Here is a 21,377-nt window from a genome sequence, read left to right as displayed (position 1 = left end):
TTTAAGGGCCTCCTCTTGGCCAGCTGCTGGGGAGATACAGATCCATCCCTTCCCTCCAAGAGTGGTGAGACATGCCCGGAGATAAGTTTATGCAGAATAAAAACGAAAGAATTTGGGGGTGATGCAGGGGGTCCACGAAGGTTTCATGGAGAGGCTGATGCATTTAAGGAAGCTCGGGGTTCAGAGGAGAGGTAAGAAAGCAAAACTTTCTAGACATGAGGAATGGCGGTAGAGACAGACGAGAAAGAGCCAGGAGGCTGGTTTGAAGGGACTCCAGAGTATATAATATGGTGAAGATGGTGGGGAGGGGAAGAGAGGAATGGGCATAATAAATCAGGAAGGAGATGCCGGAGCCAATTTATAAAGGACTATAAAAAACCAGACAGTGGAGTTTATATTTCATCCTAGCGGTAATAAGGAAGTATTGGATTTAAGGATAAGTCATTTCCTTGCTCTGGGTCTGAGTTTCATCATCTGTAAAGTGAGGTGGTTTTAAAGACAACTAATTGGGCTCAGGAGTCCAAGGTCCTGAATTCAAATTTCACCTCTATAATTTCCTATTTTACGTCCACTTGAGTGGATCCCTTTCCTCCTTTAGCCCTTAATTTCCTCATATGTAAAATGATGCTGTTGAAACCAAGTGGCCTCCAAGGCCCTTCTTCCGTGTCTATCGATAGGTGACCAAAAAGATTCCTTTCAACTCTTAATCTATGGTGTTCCTCGAAGTATCCCTTGGCATCTGGTTTTGATATTCCTTGGAGGATGGAAAGCCCACAGGACAGCTAGAAAATGTCCTTACCTGTGAGGGGCTGCCTCGGTGTAATCATAGAAGACGGAGGAGGCTGGTTCCTTTTACTGTCTCCCTTGGTTTGATTGTGAGCTTGGAGGCTCTTGGGTTAGTTAGATGGCTCAAGGATGAGGCTGGCCCTGAATAGGCCTGGGGGAGTGGGGGAAGATCAATGAGACTTCTCTACTGGATGCATCTGTGTCTTGGTGCTGTGTGATATCTTGACAACTGTTGACAGCTGTTCCCAGCTGCTACTTTACCCTTTAGTCCTTGGAGATCCCGGGGCTGTTCTTTGCAGTCTCTGCCCTGGTTGCTATTCCCTATCCCTAAACTAGATGCTATTCCCGCTCCTCTCTCTACCTCTCAGAATGACTTTGTTTATCCTGATTTAGAAGGTGCTTTAATAAATGTTTGTTGAGTGAATTAATGAGCAAGTGAAGTGTGTCCAGAGTGTTGATGTAGTGTCTAGTGTGGTTTTCCTTGACATTCACTGATTAAACAAGCATTGATTAGAGGTGAGGTGGGAGAGCTGATGCTGGCTCAACAGAGCCTGGGCATACAGGAGGAGTGGAAGCTGTTGACCGTAGAGGACTTGAATATCCAATGGGGGAGTCAGACTGACCCAGAGCAATTAAGACCCAATAAGACAGAATAAACAAGGGTCTCCATTTCGTGGTGTTATTCCAGGGTGAGAGGAAGCTGGTGGTGAGAGAGAAAGATGGCAGGAGGGAGAAGGAGAAGAGAGTGAAGGAGAAAAGTATATGAATGGGTAGAAAAGGTAGGTATGAATGGATAAAGCAGGAAGAGGAGGCTTCAAGAAGGGTAAAGGACATGAATGTAGCCTTGAGGACTAGGATTAGGATTGAGGAATTGGAGGAATGACCATACAATGAACAAATAATTGTGGGATGATTTATCATGGCACATGCATGATAATAGCAAGGTGGCAGCCTAGGTGATGATTGGACAGTCCATACTAGGGAATGGTAGGTGTTAAAGTGGTTTAGGTACCATATCCCTTTGGGGAACAAAGGATGATAAGGTTGGATAGGTAGAGTAGGGCTCAATCTTCCTTTGGGGAACAATGGATAAGGTTAGATAGGTAGAGTAGGGCTCCATCTTCCATCAGGGAACAATGGATGAGGTTGGATAGGTAGAGTAGGGCTCCATCTTCCTTTGGGGAACAAAGGATGATATGGCTGGATAGATAGAGGAGCGCTCCATCTTCTTTTGGTAAACAAAGGATGATAAGGTTGGATAGGTAAAGTAGGGCTCCATCTTTCATTAGGGAACAATGGATAAGATTGGATAGATAGAGTACTGTTCCATCTTCCTTTGGGGAACAAAGGATGATGAGGCTGGATAGATAGAGTAGGCTTCATCTTCCTTGGGGGAAATGGATGAAAAGGTTGGATAGATAGAGGAGGGTTCCATCTTCTTTTGGGGAACAAAGGATGATATGGTTGGATAGATAGAGGAGGGTTCCATCTTCTTTTGGGGAACAAAGGATGATATGGCTGGATAGATAGGGGAGGGCTCCATTTTTCCATTGGGAAACAATGGATAAGGTTGGATAGTTAGAGCAGGGCTCCATCTTCCATCAGGGAACAATGAATAAGGTTGGATAGATAGAGTAGGCTTCATCTTCCTTGGGGGAAATGGATGAAAAGGTTGGATAGAGTGGGGCTCCATTTTTCTTAAGCTCAAGGATTAGATTGATGTGGTTTATCATAAAATTAGAGAGTGAGTTGCAAGAGGTCTTAGAGAGCATCTAATTTGAACATCTAGCCATCTTCTCATTTCTTTTTGGCTATCCATCATTAATTTATAGCTGGACAAAAACTTAGAATTCATTAAGTTTAATCTCCTTCTTTTGCAGGTAAAGAGACCAAGGCATGAGACAGAGACATTAAATGAACTGCCTAAAGTCCCAAGTCTAGTATATGCCTAAGCAAGATTTGAACTCAAATCTTCTCAATTCCAAATCCATCTCTCTCTCCACTAGCTGCCTGTCTATCACCAGATCCTCTGCTGTGGCTAGTGTGTTCCCTTCCATTTCCTACTTTTATCTCTTGTTCTGAGAGCAGGAATATAATCAATACCACCAATATTGTTGGAGAAAAGCATAAACATCTACCACCATATGGCTCAGTCTCTAATCCTCTTGGCTAAACCCAAACTCCTTCCTTTGCTTGCTGTTTTCCTAAGGGTGTTTTCTTCCCTCATTACCACATGGGCTCCCTGAAGGCCAGGACTCTCCCTTTCTGTATTTGTCTCCCCAGTGCCTAGAACAGTGTCGGTGAATAATTAATGCTCCTTGCAGTCTGTGGAAGAACAAACAGGCCTGAAGGAGCGTGTGTAGCATGTTGGCAGTGATTTAGCCAAGGCCACCTGACCTGACCTGAGAGCCAAGTTTTCTTTCCACCGTATCATCCTCTCTCCGCTGGGCAGCATCTTAATAAGAGACCCTCAGCGGATGCTCTTTGGGTGGCAATCATGGTGGTGAAAGACTTGAACGCCAACACACCGCAGGCAAAAATATCCTGACCTGTGATTAGGCTCCCTCCACGGCCTTTGTTTAGGCTCTGTTTAGCTCCCATTTCAATATTATTTACATAAGGACCTGTCAGCACTTGGGACCGTTCAATGATCCTTCCTCGATGGATGGAGAAAGCCAGCTAATGAGGGCCGGAGAGAAGTTCATTCTCCGTTCATGACAGCTGTCTGTCTGATCTGGTGGTGGTTCTGTCTGAGATGAAGATGGTCTGGGACGGCGTGGGGGTGGGGTGTCCCGCTTGATGGGGCGGGCTGCTTGGGAGGGGTGTCTTCCCCGGGGAGTTGGGTGTAATTGATGGGAAAACCTGTCACTTGTTATGCTGATGCCCTGCAGATTTCGGCAGGCTTGCTAGCTCAGGGAATTTTCGGAAGATGCCTGATTGGCTGAGGGCTGTGGCAAAAGTGTTAATAAAAAAAATGAGAGAGTGAGAGAGCGAGTGTGCTGGGGAGGGTAGGTTTTGATTGACCCAAGATTGTATATTATTAGATCGAGGCAGCTTGTATATGTCAGTTTATAAAGAAGCAGCCCCACAATCCACACCCGGTGCAATGGCAGGTGAGGTTTATTAAGTAGGCTTTCTATCATTCTGAATACCAGGCTGCACAGAGACGCATCTGTAATCCCTGTCTTTTGAGGGATGAGCCGATAACTTGTGCTACTCTTAGTCTGGGAGACAATCAGGGCCATTGTTTAGTTAGGAGCATTTCAGAACTCATCACAGCCTTGGCTCTTTTTTCTTTTTTTCTTTTTTTAAATTAAAATTTTGTTTGGGCCTAGCCGGATGGGTTTGCCTATTCTCCTGGGCTTCTTTTAGAGTCTCTTCTGTTCCTCATTCTCTACCATTAATTTGATGAACCCTGCTGGGATTGTTCTTTACAAAGGAAGTGCAAGGGAGGAGGGGAGAAAGTCCAGACCAGAGCAGAAGGGCTGTGATCATTCCTTCTCATAAACCCGGAGGCTGGTCTGTGACCTTCGTGTTTATTCGATATTTATTGCCTCCTGGGCTCTCCACTTCCCAGATTTCATTGGCGAGCCTTGTAAAATTTAATTGTGTTTAGTAAATACATAAATGCATTCTGCATTTTTGTTACAGTGAGGAGGAGGGGAGGTTTGGAAGGCAGGGGAATACCCTTTCTCGATTCACTCTTTCCTCAGGGGGACAGAAATACAGGGAGAAAATATTTTTAAAGAAAGGAGACTCATTGAATCAGGTCGGGATTATCCTTTAAGCTGTGATTGTACTTATTCCCTGCCCGGTCCACTTCTTTTCAAACTCACTTAATTAGCAAAGACATCATCTCTCCAAGCCTCAGGTTTTTCAGACCCAGAGCCAGTGCATTTCTCAGGGCCCCACCAGGTATAAAACATTGGGTGGATGACAGAATACATCTCAGAGACCCATATTTTGCAGAACATAAATAAAACAATAGAGGAAGCTTTGTCGTATACCAGTAGACATTCTCGGAGCCATCAGGATAAGTGACAAGGAGCATAAATTTGTATTTGAAAGGGAACTCATTTAGTCCAAATTCTTCTTTTTATAGAGGAAGAAACTGAGTCCCAGAATGGCTCAGAGATTAGGGCCACATGAATTCTAAGTGTCGGAAATGGGATTTGAATCCAGGCCCTCTGACTTCAGAATGTGTTCTTTTCATTGTATTCCTTTGCCTTCTTCTGGTTAGTGGCCTTCCGTCCTAAGGTTGGGTTTCAGAGAGGAGATCTTGAGGTTGGATGGATCTGTGGCTCCTTGGAGAAAGGAAGCAGGTCATTCCAGGACAGAGGAGCAGGCAGCATGAGCTGAGCTCTCAAGAAGGGACTGTTCTTTCTAGGAGCTTACCTTGTGGTACAGAAGGAACAAGGCTTTTGGCCAGGATTAATAAACAAAGCGATGCCATAAATCTTGGTGAGCTCCAGGGAAGGGAGCTGCGATCACTTTGGCTAAGACTAATCGGCCTTTGCGATGGGGGTGGAATCGCTTTGCCCCTTTGGAGATGGAGCTCAGTAAGTTCATATTTTTAACCTCTAGGCAGAGGGAATTGCATCTTGCTTGCTGGAGGACCATCATAGGACCACATGTCTAGACTCAGAAGGGAACTCAGAGGCCTTCTAGTCCAACCCTTCCATAGTACAGATGAGAAAACTGAGACCTGATGAGCTTCTGTGTCTCACCTGAGTTCCCACAGAGAGGGCTAGAAATGGAATTAGTCTTCAGTGCCAAATCCATCATGTCATCCCCACCATGGGCAGTGGTGTGGCAGTCTTCAAGGTGGCGGTCCTGTTTGATCCCATCCTAGACTATCTGAACTCAAAGGGACCTCAGTAATCATATGTTCCAAACTTCTGACTTTATAAGTAAGGAAACCGATGCCCAGAGAAAAAGAAGATGTTTTGCCCAAGGTCATGCAGAAGAAGGCAGAGCTGGGATTTGAACTCACTTCCTGTGACTCCTGACTTAGTAGCCCTAAACGGTTTATTGCCTTCACCCTAAATTCATTCCTCTTTGTATAGAATGGTGATTCTTAAACTTCATTTACGTTCTTCAAAGATTATGGAGAGCTCTTTCCTTTTAAAGTGCTTTTTCTGTGGCTTATGTAGCTCTTGAGTAAATAGCCATCCAATATTTACCATATTAGAAATTAAATTTGCTGAGTATTATGAAAACTATGAAAATAGTTTTGCCCTTACGGACCTTCTGAAAGTGTCTTTAAGAACCCCTAGACCGCACTTTGAGAATCTGTGGCAAGGATAGCAGGCTGAGAATTGGAAGGGACCTCAGTGGTTCCCTACACAGTCGTTTTACAGAGCACGAAACCGAGAGGAGGGAAGGAAAGAGGCTTGTATGAGGACCCAGAGAAGGGATCTGCCTCCCTGTCTTGTGAACACCAAGAGTTCCATTGTTCATTGCAGCTAAGACTTGGCCTTGGAGACAGGAAGACTTGAGTTCAAGTTCTGACTGTGTGACCTTGGACAAGCTGAGTAATACCTCAGTGATTTTGAAAACACTTTAATATGAGGTTTGCACAGTTCCAATAGATGGCTTAGAGAGAGAGAGAGAGAGAGAGAGAGAGAGAGAGAGAGAGAGAGAGAGAGATGTCTCATCTTTCTTTTATAATAGTAATAACAAAACAATATCTAACTTTAGATAGCTCTTAAAAGTTTGCAAAACATTATCTGTGTTTTCTAATTTAATAATAATAACTAATACATAATATAATACATTATAGTATTATATTAATATTAATCAATCAATATATTATAAAAATATTAATCGATATATTTATATATTATATTATTATATTACATTACGTTACATTACATTATATTATGTTACATCTACTAGGTGCCAAGCACTGTATTAATAATAATAATAAGCACTTTGCAGTTATGTAATTTGATCTTCACAGCAACCCTGGAAGGTAGGTGCTATTCTTATCCCTGTTTCATAGTAGAGAAAACTAAGGCAAACACAGGTTAAATAACTTTTCCCAGGGTCACACAGTGACTACACGACTCTACAATACTGCTGTGCCCCTTTGCCCTAAGTGATGGGATCTGAAATCTGGGTCCAGATGGGAAAAATCCCAGAGGACAGATAGGCCAGATAGCGTTCCTGGGCAACCCTAACCTCTTGGGGACCATGTTTGGGTGTTTGTAGCTAGGGTGGCTCTAAAAACACATGCATCTGGACTCACCTTTCAGGAGTCTTCCAGTTCCATTTGTGGATGGATATCCTATAATAATTGTCCTTTTATATATATATATATATATATATATATGTATAATATACGTACTATATAACATATAAGTAATAATAATAATCCTATCCTTTGCTTTTGAGTCCCCCCAGAAGAGAAGTGACTCACCAAGGCTTCAGCTGGCTTCTTTAATACACTAATTTCTTAGTCGTCTTTCCTTTTGTGGTTCAGACAGGTAGCAGTATTTCTCCTGCAAGGTGATGCTCAGCCACCTCCATGTAAGGAGTCACCTGCTTTGGGGAGTAAATGTGAAATGTTTAAAGGCTCTCCCTATTTATCTCTCTCCCTCTCTCCCCCTCCCTGGTCCCTTTGACAGCCAACAAAAACCAACAGCCCAAAACACGAGCTCCTCCCTTGAGCTGGACTGGCAAAATGGGGGATTCCATTTCACTGCAAGATGACATCTCTCGCCCTTCACTGATGACTCTTCCCTGCCTAGTTCTTTATTTATTTCCTCCCCTCTCCACTCCCATACAGTGAATATTGGTGCTTATGAAGGCGCTGGTGAGGCTGTGGAATTGAGCTGTCATCCTGTCTGCAGCCCTGATTGCCTGTCAGCAAGACCCATGGCAAGGCTTTCTCACAGCTACTTGAGGACTCCTACTCAGCCATGGAGTGCTCCTGCTCCCATGTTCTCCTGACCTCGAGGTCTCAGTTATATTACCTGGGTGTCCAATTAGAAATGAAATTAGTGTGGTCACATCCACAGCTGGGTAGGATTGGGGCACCTCAGCAGGCCACCTTAAGCTTAAGATGCAGAAAGGTGCTCATTAATATGTAAAATAAGACCAGAAACAGTTTTTCCCCCTTCCTTTCCCTTCCCTTCCCTTCCCTTCCCTTCCCTTCCCTTCCCTTCCCTTCCCTTCCCTTCCCTTCCCTTCCCTTCCCTTCCCTTCCCTTCCCTTCCCTTCCCTTCCCTTCCCTTCCCTTCCCTTCCCTTCCCTTCCCTTCCCTTCCCTTCCCTTCCCTTCCCTTCCCTTCCCTTCCCTTCCCTTCCCTTCCCTTCCCTTCCCTTTCCTTCCCTTCCCTTTCCTTCCCTTCCCTTCCCTTCCCTTCCCTTCCCTTCCCTTCCCTTCCCTTCCCTTCCCTTCCCTTCCCTTCCCTTCCCTTCCCTTCCCTTCCCTTCCCTTCCCTTCCCTTCCCTTCCCTTCCCTTCCCTTCCCTTCCCTTCCCTTCCCTTCCCTATTCTTTTATTCTTTCCTCCCTCCTTCTATCCTTCCTTGTTCTTGAACTCACAGGCTTGGGGAGGGGGTAGAGAGGCCAGTGGCAGCCCTCAGAATGCACCTGCTCTGAAAGGGCTTTTCTCGCTCAGGTCTGGGTTTGACATCCTGAGGATCTCTCAGTAGAAAGCATGTTGCCATGGGGGCTGCTCCCTTTATCATTCTCCCCACAACCCAATAGCGGAGAGAGTCCAGGGGCCTCTGGAGGCTTCCCTCCTTCTCTGCAGATTCATAGTTGGTTCTCCTTAGGGGAGATATGTTTATGGCATGGATATTGGAGAACTGAATGGTAACTTGTTGCCAAATCCCTGATGAAGGTTTTACAAAGTATGTTCCTCACAGTGTGACACCAAAATCAGCATAGTGTCCCCTTTTCACAGCTGAGAAAACAGGGCCATCCTTCACCCCCATAGAGATTATGTGTGTGTTCCATCTACGGTGCATCTCACGTCCTGGGGAAAGCCACATCTGCAGGTACTCTCCTTCCTGCCAGCCCTATCCGGTGCATTTAATAAATGTCAGTGAATCCATTAACCTTGGACCTCTCATCAGGCTGGCGGCCGTCCCTTTAAAGAAGCAGCCTCCTTATTGGGGCCCTGGGAGAGTGGTGGAATGGCCGTGGCCTTCGCCTCCTTACTCAGTACCAAGTTGACTTGGCTCAGCCACCAGAGGACCAGAGGAGCCTTCTGTTCCCAGATTTATTTTGTGTGAGAGTCTGACTGCTTGAGCATCCACATCTTGTCTGATAGAATGCAAACTCCTCGAGGGCAGGGACCCTGGATGTTTTTCCTTAGAATTCCCAGCTCTCGTGTGTGTTGTTCATACGTGTTGGCTGATGGATCGGCTGCTTGGTTTTTCAGTGGGGAGGCTGTGGCTCCCGGTCATCTTCTGGGTCTCCGCTCACATCGGAGGGCTTCCTTCATCCTTGGATGTGAAGGATGCTCTGTCGGCAGAGACCCTGCTGCTCCGGGGTTCTGCTCTCTTCGTTTGTCCCAGTCGGAGGCCCAGGGGTTTACATTCATTTCCTCTTTCTCGACATTAGAATTGAATCTGTAGGAATGTCTATCAAGAAGCAATCATGAGCTTATGCCCTCCAGAAAGGCACATTATGAAATATTAAAGAAAAATTAGAATGATCTCATTTAATACTCATAGCAACCCTGAGAGAGAGAAAGATGGCTGTTGTTATCTCCTTGTTACTGAGCCTCCAAGAAGGGAAATGTCTGAGAGAGGATATGAACTAACAAACTAGCTAGGTGGCACCATAGTGCCCAGAGCACTAGGCCTGGAGGCACCAAGACTCTGCTTCAAGAGTTCAAATCTGGCCTCTGACACTTGTTAGCTGTGGGACCCTGGACAAGTCACTTAACTCTGTCTCATGTGGTGCTCCATGACCCCATTATGGGATGCCTCCCCATGACTCCACCCCAACAAAACAAGAAACTCGTGCTTATAGAGCACTTGGATCGGGGCTAGGGTTCCATTAACAACACCATTTTACAGATGCTTAAGGGATGGGTCTAATGGTTAGGGATCTGGTCTCGGTTCGGATGATTCGCTGAGGTTTAAAGCTGGTCCTATGCACTTACTGGCCACTTAATCTCTCAGGGCCCCTGGGGACTTCCTGGCTGTAATAACAATAACATTGATAATCATTGCTATCTTTAATAATAGCTAGAATTTTGTAACATCTTTAAGGACTGACTGTCAAGCTCTTTTAAAATACCTTATTTCATTCTTTATTTGCAACAATTCTGCAAGGTAAGAGCTATCACTGTTCCCATTTCATAGAAGAGGAAACTGAGGCAAACAAAGGTTAAGTGATTAGTGAAGGGTCACACAGCCAGTGAGGGACCAAGACCTGTTTCATATCTTGTCTTTTTTCTTTTTTTTTCATATCCTGTCTTCTAACCTCCCAGGTCCACTTGCCCCACCAAACTACTTATAAATAATGGAGTAGTTACTGATTGAGGTAACTCAGTGGATAGGGCTCGAGACCCAGGGCCAGGAGAACATGAGTTTAAATGTGGCCTCAGACACCTTGGGCAAGGCATTTAAGCCTGCTGGCCTCAGTTTCATCATCTGTAAAACGAGATATAGAAGGAAATGGCAAAATACTCTAGTATCTCACCCAACAAAGCTCTAAATCCTGTCAGCCTCAGTTTCCACACCTGTAAAATGAATTAGAAAAGGAAATGGCAAACCAATCCAGTATCTTTGCCCAGAAAGCCCCGAATGGAGTCATGAGGAGTCAGACATGATGGAAATGACTAACTAATAGCAAAGTTGCTGACCTCATTCATAGTGATTTTCTGCTCTGGGAAATATAAATCTGGAATCTATAACCAGATGAAATGATGTCTGGTTTCCCTCTCCTCCAGTGAAACTTTAAAAAAATTTAAAAATATTATATAAATTATATAATTTATAAATTATATAAAATATATTTTAAAATATATATATATATGAAATATATAAAAAATAAAATAAAAATAAGTAAAACTAAAAACAAAAAAAACCCCAAAATACATAACAGAGCCATACTCCCAGAGGATGAAGAGGGAACTAAGATACTGAAAAGTTTTAGTTCTTGAATTGTCATCATTGCCACAGTTTGTGTATCTAAGCCTAGCAGTCTCCCAGCCACCCATAGAGGGGTGTGTGTGTGTGTGTGTGTGTGTGTGTGTGTGTGTGTGTGTGTGTCCCTGGTTTTGTAGGTGGCCACTGGTCCTCCACTGAAACTTCTTGCCTTGGGTTATAGAGCCTGCATTTCATTTTTTTGAATGGTTTTCATTATTTTATAATTTTCAAAAGTAAGCAGCCAAATGGAAACAAGAAATCCATTGTGAGAAGGAGAAAGGGAATGAAGGCCATCTTCGTCCTAGCTTGGCCTTTTTGACAGGGGGTTACTTCTGTCTTTATTTATTGCACAGGGTTTTGTTTGTCCACCCTCTCCCTCAGGCTCTTTGGGATAACCCCTGCTCGCCCCCCCCCCCCCCAATTAATTTTCTTGGTATGTCATTGCATTGGCCCACGAGCCCTGCTAAGGCTGGCCCAGGGTTGGATCAACAGGAGATCTCTCAACATGGACAACTGAGGAAGTGTCCAAAGAGAGAGAGGAGGTCTATGGGGGCCTGACATCTCTTTCTCTTAGGTCTTTCTCTGTCTTATATCTTTGTTCTATAAAATTGAAGAAGCTAGCAGTGGGTGTAGTATACTTACAGTCTGATGATGTTCAGTCATTTTAGTCACATCGGACTCTTCATGGCTCCATTTGGCAATTCCTTGGCAAAGATACTGTAGTGGTTTGCCCTTTCCTTCTCCAGCTTATTTTACTAATGAGAAAACTGGGTCAAAACAAGATGAAATGATTTGCCCCGGATCACACATCATCATCATCATCATCATTTGTTACCATTATTACTATTATAATTATTTTTGCTAAACAGGGAGAAAACTCCAAATCTTGTCCCAGTCAAGAATCTTTTTTCCTGGTATACCTGCAGCCCACTCTGTTTGTTCAGGGAGATCCTGTCTTGGGAAAGATTAAGAGGCAAGATTCCAACCAGGATGCTCATAATCCTCCCTCCCCTCCTCCTAGAGACTCCAGAAACAAACAAATAGAAGTTTCCTGATAGTCTAGTTTCTTGTCTTGGCCATCCTTCTTCAAGTCACTTTGTCGACAGTTCAGTTATCCTAGAGTGTGGACCCTTCCAACTAAGGTCATTCCAATCCCCCGATATACCCTGCCCAATAAAATGGGCAAACACAGTCAAACTTAGAGTTGTTGATTTGGGATACAATAGAACTTGCAAACCATGAAGTCCAACCCCTTGTTTTACAGATGAGGAAACTGAGGCTTGGGGAGGGTAAGTGATTTGTCCAAGGCTTTCTGGTTCATCCATCTCTTTTGATAGATGAGGTATCTGAAAGGATAAACAACTTGCCCAGAGTCCCACAGAACTTACATTCTTTGACCCTCCAAGGTCATCTCTCACTTCTTTCTTTCTTGGCCCTTTGGACATTTCCATTTGGGGATTCTGTGATGGGTTCTTGTTGGCTGTCCATTGAATGGACTGGATGGGATGATCCCTGACTTGACTTCTAGATTGGATCATCTATGTGACTGATTTTGGATTCTGTCCCAAGGGGCGGGATACCTGAGGAAACTCAAGACCAGATGAGAAGGAAATGTTGGAATCTATAAGTAGGATGCTGGAAACAAACTTCAGAAATCCTTAATCACCACAAGTCCTGGAGGGAGGGAGTGGGGGTGGAGAGAGAGAGGGAGAAAGAGAGAGACAGAGACAGAGACAGAGACAGAGAATGAGACAGAGACAGAGACAGAGACAGAGACAGACACACACAGAATGAGAGAGACCTCAACACTGAACTCCTTTCTGACCATGGTCTTAGTTATCCAAACACCAGCAGACTAGCCTAAACCTTATATTTCTTCAGTGGAGACAGCCTACCTTACTCTTTGATCACTGAGTTGATTTTCCCCTGCCTTAACCCTTTTCATTAACTGAATGATTTCTGAAAAAATCCTAACAGTTTTGTGACTTTAAAACAAATCTGAATTATTACCTCCAAAGAACATGTTTCTAGGATGTAGCCATTATTAGGCACATTGAAGCATAGAATTAGACCTATAAGGAGCACTGATGCTTTGTTTTACATAGGGGGAAACTGAGGCTTTGAGCTATTAAGTGACATGCTTATGGTTGCCCTGTACATAAGTGTCCTAGCATCACAGATTCAAAGATCTAGAGGTTAATGGGACCTCCTAGGTCATGGAGTCCAGTCTGTCATTTTATTGAGGAGTAAACTGAGACCCATGGAAATTCAACACAACTCTTCAGACTCCAGATTTGGGCTGATTTCATTGTGCCACAGCATTAGCCTTTCATAACCTCAAGGATCACTTCCTATGAATTCTCCTTCCCTGGTCTGCCCTCAAAGGTCTAGTGATTTACTCAGAATCACTCAGATGGAATGCATTGTGCTCAAGAGAGAATCCAGGTATTTCTGATCCTGAAGCCCCCTTTCTCCATCAGCCTAACCTCTCTTTTGAGGACCAAGAGTCTTGAAATGAGTCTTGAAGGAGAGAGAGGAGATAAAATCCTGCCTGGCATATACTAGGCACCTAATAAATGCTGGTTGATTGATTGATTAAAAAATGGAGACCTAATTAGCCAATGGATTATTTCCCCAAGAGGAATCTTTGGTGAACTCTTCAGTATCCATTTTTTTGCCACTGACTTAAGGAACCAATTGACTAGTGGATTTGCTGTTAAGAACAGTGCTTGCCATAAATGGTAGAGGTGGAGGGATAATAGAAAGAAAGAAGGAAAGGGAAAGGAAGGGAAGAAAGGGAGGAAGAAGGAAGAAAAAACTGGGAAAGGAAGGAAACTAGTAAGAGGGGAGGTGAAGATAGGGAGAAGGGGGAAGGAAAAAAGTAAATAAGGGAGGGAAGGGAGAGATAGGAAGGAAAATAATATGGGAAGGAGATGAGAAGAGAAGGAATGAGGGAAGGAAGGAGAAAGGGATAGAGCTTTGATAGAAACACATTAGAATAGAGGAATCGAATAGAAATTCTGGAGAAGCAGTCACAGAGATCAGCCCTCCTAGATGAGGACAGACAGCAGTCAGCACTAAAAGGATCATTGGAAGAGGCCTAAGCTTTGGGAAGTGAATAAACTTGCTGGAATCCCTTGATCCTGTCTTTGTGAAAGAATACACAGGAAGAATTTCTGCTTTATGATTTTAATCTGATAAACTATGGGCATTGGCTTTCTGGATTCCCTGTGTGTTCTATGGCCCTGCCAGAGTAATCCTAGGTAAATATGCAATGCCAGACTGTAGGCAGAGTCCTCTGTTCTGGCTTTGAGTAAGAAGGGCTCTTAGAAAGTTCCTTTCTCATTCTCTCTCTCTCTCTCTCTCTCTCTCTCTCTCTCTCTCTCTCTCTCTCTCTCTCTCTCTCTCTCTCTCTCTCTGTCTCTCTCTGTCTCTCTCTGTCTCTCTGTCTCTCTCTGTCTCTCTGTCTCTCTGTCTCTCTCTCTGTCTGTCTCTGTCTCTCTCTCTCTCTCTGTCTCTCTCTCTGTCTGTCTCTGTCTCTCTCTCTCTCTGTCTCTCTCTCTCTGCCTCTCTCTGTCTCTGTCTCTCTCTCTCTCTGTATCTCTCTCTGTGTCTCTCTCTGTCTCTCTCTCTCCCCCTCTCCCCTTTGTCTCATTCTGTCTTTCACTCTTTCCTTTCTTTCTCTTCCCTTCTTGCTCTTCTTTTTCTCTCCTCCCTTCCTCTCCTTCCCCTTTTCTCATTCAAGTTTTCCCTCTTTTATTTCTTTTCCTCATCTTTAAGAGCCCTTCTAACACAGAATCATGGCTGTAGAACTGAACTGGACCTCTGAGCTCATTTGGTCCAATCTCTTCATTTTACCAATGAGGATTCTGGGTCTGACTTGTTGCTCACACTCTCTCAGGCAGCCCTCTTGTCTTTCCATCTTGCTGCTTTGGAGAGCCTGAGCTCTTGACAATTTGGAGTCCAAGCCAGTCCATTGGAAGTGGTTCTCCAAAGGGAGCTTTGATTGTCGTCTTTGCTGTGGCTTCCCCCTCACATCACTGCTGGCCGTGTACCTGGTGCTTGCAGGAGAGGGTCAGGAGAGAGGAAGGAAGCTCGATGTAGCTGCTTTATGGTAGTACTGTTTCTTTGCCAATATGGAGCCCAGAAGGTGTTAATAGTTTCTTGCCAAAAGAGAATCTGTTGGGATAGAAAGGGATATCATTAAAAACATCCCATTTTGAGATGACTCATTTGTCTCCCTGTTGAAAAAGGATTTAGAGAAATCTCCTCAAGCTTTGGAAGAGTCCTCCGCTTCATCCTCTCGCTTGCCCATTAACCCAGACTTATGATGGGAACATGAAGTCTAGGGATTGAAATGTAACAATGATAATTCAGTGGATGAGGACAGTCCAGGGCCTGAAAGTCTTGGCTCTCTGAAAAGGCTTTTGGTAGCATGGGCAGAGTGAATTGTAGGGTATTGGCTTCAAATCCTGACTTTGGGGAAGTGAAATCCTACAAGCGAGACTTTTGACAGGGTCCTCTTACCTCTTTGGGCCTCAGTTTCCCTATCTGTAAAAGGTGGTATTTGAATCTTTTTTCACTCTTACCTTCTCCCATCACTAGGCCTGGTTCTCCATCCACTGACCCACTTACTTGCCCCTGACTAAGATTATCTTTTTTTTTTTTAACCCTTACCTTCTGTCTTAGAATCAATATTGTACATTGGTTCTTAGGCAGAAGTGCTTTAAGGGATAGGCAATGGGACTTAAGTGACTTACCCAGGGTCACACAGCTAGAAAGTTTCTGAGGCTATATTTGAACTCAGGATGTTCCATCTCCCAACCTGGCTCTCTATCCACCAAGTCATCCAACTGAACCCTGGCTAAAATGGTGCCTTCCAGCTCTCATCTGTTAATGTCGAACATATGTTATTGTCTAGTTTTTAGAAACCTGGATTCAAATTCCACCTTTGTTATTACTGAAGTGGCCTTTTGTATCTTACTTAACCTTTATGGTCCCGAGTTCTTTCTCTCTCCATTAAGGACAGTGGGCTTAATGACCCCTGGCATCCCTAGAACTTTATAATTCTTTCTCTTCCTTTTATAATCCTTAATCCTTAATTCTCTTCACAGTCAAGTGGCACCTTCTATAAGGAGCCTTTCCTTCTCCCCTCACTCCCTAAGCAGCCCCTCCCCTAAATGTTGGCATTTCTTGCATGTATATTGCATGAAATAGACCCTGGGAAAGCCTGTCTAGCCTCCCTGCCATGAAGGACCAGTATTAGTGTCGTCCATCCTCCTTGGAAATGACTGGAGAGACTTGACAACGTCAGATGATAGGCATCCTGGAGTAGAATCGGGGTCCTTAAGACTCCTGTCCTCCTCTCACGAATCACAGCCCTATTGCGGGGGCTGAACTGGCCAATGAAAAGGCGGACAAGGAGCAGCAATGAGTTCATTTCCTCAGTTTGCTATAGAGGGCTTTTAAGAATCATATTTGAATAAATGTCTGGGTGACAGACGGGTTCAGAGGGTGATGCGCCCTCATGTTGATGTTTGCTGGCCTTTCTGTCCTTGTACAAGGGCTCCAATGCTTCTCCTTTATCAGACTGGGTGATGATGGAGTTTTAAAGAATGGACACTTCCCCTTCGTGCTCTTTGATGTGGCTGACACCAAAAACTGAAGAGATCTGCATGCATGTATCTGCGTGTGTCAGCCCACATGTGTGTGTCTGTGGCCACATCCATCATCCTGGAATATGGAGGGGGTTATGGGACATGCTTCCCTCATCTTTTAGGATGCCAGCTGGCATGGGCAGTTTGGTGGACTGGCTGCTGGGGATTTGGAAGCCAATTTTTCTGGAAGAGAATCTTTGTCATAGTCTAAGAGACTGAGCAAAATAGTGGATAGACAACTGATTTCACCAAGTGGGAAGATAAAGGTTCAGCTGGTACCTCTCACCCATTCTTCCTTAGTGACCTTGGGGAAGTCATGTAACCTTTTTCCTGCCCTGTGATGGTATGTCCTAGGGGGAGGGAGTTTTCCACAAAGTTTCCATATTAAGGAAATCACAGATCCATCCTCCTCCAAATAAATCAAAACAAAATAAACTGAACATTCAGCAACAAATATTCCAGTGCCTCTTGCTTTTATATCGTAGATGAGATTTGGAAAACAATTTTGAACAATTTTGTGAATGGCAACAGTTTAAGTGTTGGAGATCTAATTTATTATTCTTTTTTGTATTTCTATGATATGGATTCCCAATTTATCTCTTTGAATAGAATATAGTATAGAATATATCTATGTTCTACGTACACACATATATATGAAAGAGAGAGAATATATATACATATATGTGTGTATATATATATATATATATATATATATATATATATATATATATATATATATTACAATATTTAGAGCTGGAAGGACCTTTTAAAGTTCTCCGACCTTCTCATTTTGTAGTTGATAGAACTGAAGTCTGGAGAGGCAATGACTTGCCCAGGGTGACCTAGAGGGTGACTCAGATTGGATTTAAACTCAGGTAATGAGATTATGGATTTTGAACTTCAGTGGACCTAGGAGACCATCAAGTCTAAACCTCTTATTTTATTGTTGTCTTAACTGAACCAGGCAACCCACTAAAACCCTCTATTCTCATATGTATGTCCTTTTGTCTCTTCTTTCTTTGTACCTCACTGATACTAGTCAATGCATCATCTCTATTGCTTAAACTTTGGCTGTCTTTTTCAATTAGTCACTAGAGTGCATTGTAGAAATAGTTTAGAGAAATGTCATCTATAATAGAGCACCATGTTTGGAGTAGGGAAGTCCTGCATTCATATCTGGCCTCAGATACTTCCTAGCTGTGTAGCCCTGGGCCAGTCACTTACCCTCAGTTGTTTAGCCCTTGCTGCTCTTCTTTGTCTTAGAATTAATTCTAAGATAGAAGGTAAAGTTTTGTTGTTGTTGTTTTTTTTTTTAACTTCCCTTCAGTCTTTGGATCAATACAGTGTATTGGCTCCAAGACAGAAAAATGGTAAGGACTAGACAATGGTGATTAAGTGACTTGCCCAGGGTCACACAGCTGGGCAGTATCTGAGACCACATTTGAACCCAGGACCTCAGGTCTCTGGGCTTGACTCTAAATCCACTGAGCAACCTAGGTGCCACCTACACCATTAAAAAAATTAGAATGGCTGCTGATTTTCACATAATCTGTGCTTTCATTATTACCGTTCATTGCCAGGAGGTAGGTGGCTAATCCGTTTGATTCTCTCCTATTTGGAAATATCCCCATTTTACAGATGAAGGAGCTGAGAAGTTATGACTTGCCTGTAGGTGCTCAGGGAGCAAGAGCAAGAGAAAGAATTTAAAACTTGTTGTCTCTTAACACTAAGAGGAACCCCCATTTCTTTTTAGGGAAGGAGGGCTTCAGAGAATTCATTGCCTGAAGGAGGAAATCAAATTCCCTGTAGAAATGTTCACTTTTCCAAAGTCCCATGAATTTGTAGAATTAGTCCAAGAACTTGATCATGAAGATAAAGGTTGAGAGGTGGAATGAGACATAATAGTTTGAACTTTTAGTAGTCTAACCCCCTCATTTTACAGATGAGGAAACTGAGGCAAGAGGTCCTCTGATTTCTCCAGTCATACAGTTAGTTTGGTTACCTAACTAGTGTTAAGGGTAAAATTAGGGTTGTTGACTGAATATATTATATTAGCGGTCGACAGGGACTTAAATTCAATCCTAATAAAATACTCAAGTCAGTTTGGGATTTTTATGGTGGTTTAATTACAATAGAAGGAAGAAATTAAGAAGGAGAAGAGGGAAAGGGGTATAAGATTTTCTCTGGCTTAGCCTAAGCCAAGGGAAGTTCAGAGGCCTTGGCCAAGGGGTCTTCTCAGAAGATTAAATCTAGCTTGGCTTCTAGCCATGAGGCCTTCCCCAAGATGAGAGGCCTCCTAGGAGGATAGTGCTTTTTAGGAGGTCAAGGAAAGGAGGAATCAGCCTATCAATCACCAAGGTTGCTCAGGGAAGATGCCTCACCTAAACCATGCTACAGAGCCAAAACTCACAAGCATGCCAAATGCTGTCTAGAGCTCCCAACACTGCCCAGAGAGCTTCCAACATCGCCCTGAGATCAAAGGTAGCCAAGAGAGCGTCAGAGAGAGGAAGTCACACAAAATAAATAGGCAGTTCTTTACATCACTTCTTGTGTGTCACATGTACCCATGGTAGCTTAAGCTTGGCTTAGGACAGCCCAGGGGTCAGTCAATTGTTTCTGATGTGTCACTTGCTAGCACATGTCGGTTATAGGCCATCCTCCTCACAGTTAATCCTTAAGTGGGGGTGTAGACATTCTTAGTTGCTAGAATTCTAAAGACTAAGCAGGGTGGAGTCAATCTAAAATTCACACCAGTAAATGTGTGAGGCAGGATTTGATCTCAGTTTTCCTGACTCCAAATCTAGCCTCCTATTTAGCAGATAAGGCACTACATACATCTTGCAATAATACTCCAAGATCTGAACCAGACTTAAATGTAATTGGGGAATATTTAATGAAATAAGTAAAAATATAATAGAATACAAGGCAGCTGCTTGATGAAGAAGATCTCAGCTCAAATCCAGCCTCAGATACTTACCAGCTCTGAGCAAATCATTTTAGGTCTGATTGCCTCAGTTTCTTCATCTGTAAAGTGGGGATAATAATAGCATTCCCCATAGATTTGTTGTGAGGATCAAATCTGAGAATAACTGTAGAGAATTAGCACAGTTCCTGGCACAAAGTAAATGTAATATAAATATTTGCTATTATAGTATGTAGTTTTCTATGTATGTATTTCTATGTATTAATATGTAGTTTTCAAAATCTGTAGCTACAGAGGTCCTTATATAGAGTTTGTGACCCTGGTTTCTATTTGAGTTTGATGTTATTCTACTACATGACCTCCCTGATAGTTTGAGGTTTCTGCGCACTCTCCCAAATTGCTGATTAAAGGGAGCCCACTGTATGGCCTTGGACAAGTCACTTCTCTTCCTCTGACTTCCATTTTTAATTATCGAAGGAATATTAACAATACTTGTGCTACCTTTTGGATTGGGGGAAGGAAGGGTACCCTGAAAACTTTAAAATAGTATGTTTATAATTTTAAAATATTTAAATATATATGGTATACACATATATGTACATACTTGTATACATGGGATACTTATATAGCCAGGTTGTGTCTGTTTTATGGAGACTATTATTGATAAGGGTCAATGAGAAAATGGGGTCAAGCTCAATCTGAGAATTTGTCTATCTTCTTCCTCCTTTTCCTCCTCTTCTTCCTCATTCTCCTCCTTCTACTCTTCTTTCTCCTCTTCCTTCCCTTCTTCCTCCTTTTCTTCCTTGTCTTCTCCTTTCTTCTTTTCCTCCTCCTCCTCTTCTTCCTTCTTTTCCTTCTCTTTTTCCTCTTTGTCTTCCTTCTCCCCTTCCTCTTCTTTCTTCTTTTCCTCCTCTTCTTCCTCCTCTTCTTCCTCCTCTTCTTCCTCTTCTTCCTCTTCCTCCTCTTTCTTCTTTTCCTCCTCTTCTTCCTCCTTGTCTTCCTCCTCCTCCTCCTCTTCTTCCTTCTCTTCTTCCTCCTCTTCTTTCTTCTTTTCTCCTCCCCCTCTTCCTCCTCTTCTTCCTTCACTTTCTCCTCTTCCTCTTTCTTCTTTCCTCCTCCTCTTCTTCCTCCTCCTTCTCCCCCTCCAGTCTGTCACCACACAAAGACCAGGTCCTGTCTTCCTCTGCCACCAACCTGAAAGAATCAAGAGGGATTTGCATTGCCAGAGAGACCCATATTTTGGGGGCAGCATGTGATTATCCCATCCAGTAGCTCGCTCAGAGGAGGCCACCACAGCACCTGTTTCCATAAAAGCTTGGGTTCTGATCTCCTCCTTTCTCCCTTCTCCATATCATAACACGATTAGTCACTGCCAAACTGTTTGTCTCATAAAGGGTAATGGGGGACTCGTTGGTTGCATGTAGCAATTTGCTTCATGTTCTTGCTTATTTGCTGGGGACACCAGCAGAGACCCGTTCATCAATCGACCTCCCGTTTGTTAGGGGACCACATGGTGTATTCTTAAAGCCCTCAAATCTCTGGCATTATCAATTGTGCTTTAGCATAAGAAATAATGCAACGCTGAGCTTTTGATTCAATACACACGTTTTCCATTTAACTTTGACTGGTTAAATGTGGCATAAAATCTGAAGTCTCTATTAGCCTCCCTCGCATGTCTCTGTAGCATCTCTCAAGATACTGAAGTTCAGAATCCACCAGAACAGGTGGCTGAAATATCCCACACTGAGGGCGGCAGGGCTCGTGCCATTAGCTTCTCTTCCCCACGTCCTCCTCGCTCCTGCGGCCATGGATTCCGGCCTTCCCTCTGCTACCTGCAGCTCCCATCATTAGTGAACACTGAAACAGGAGCCAGCATAGGATGCCTGGGGGAGAGAGGA

This window comes from Monodelphis domestica, chromosome 2, assembly GCF_027887165.1.
Source record: "Monodelphis domestica isolate mMonDom1 chromosome 2, mMonDom1.pri, whole genome shotgun sequence".
Taxonomy (NCBI): Eukaryota; Metazoa; Chordata; class Mammalia; order Didelphimorphia; family Didelphidae; genus Monodelphis; species Monodelphis domestica.
This window is presented reverse-complemented; position numbering follows the sequence as displayed.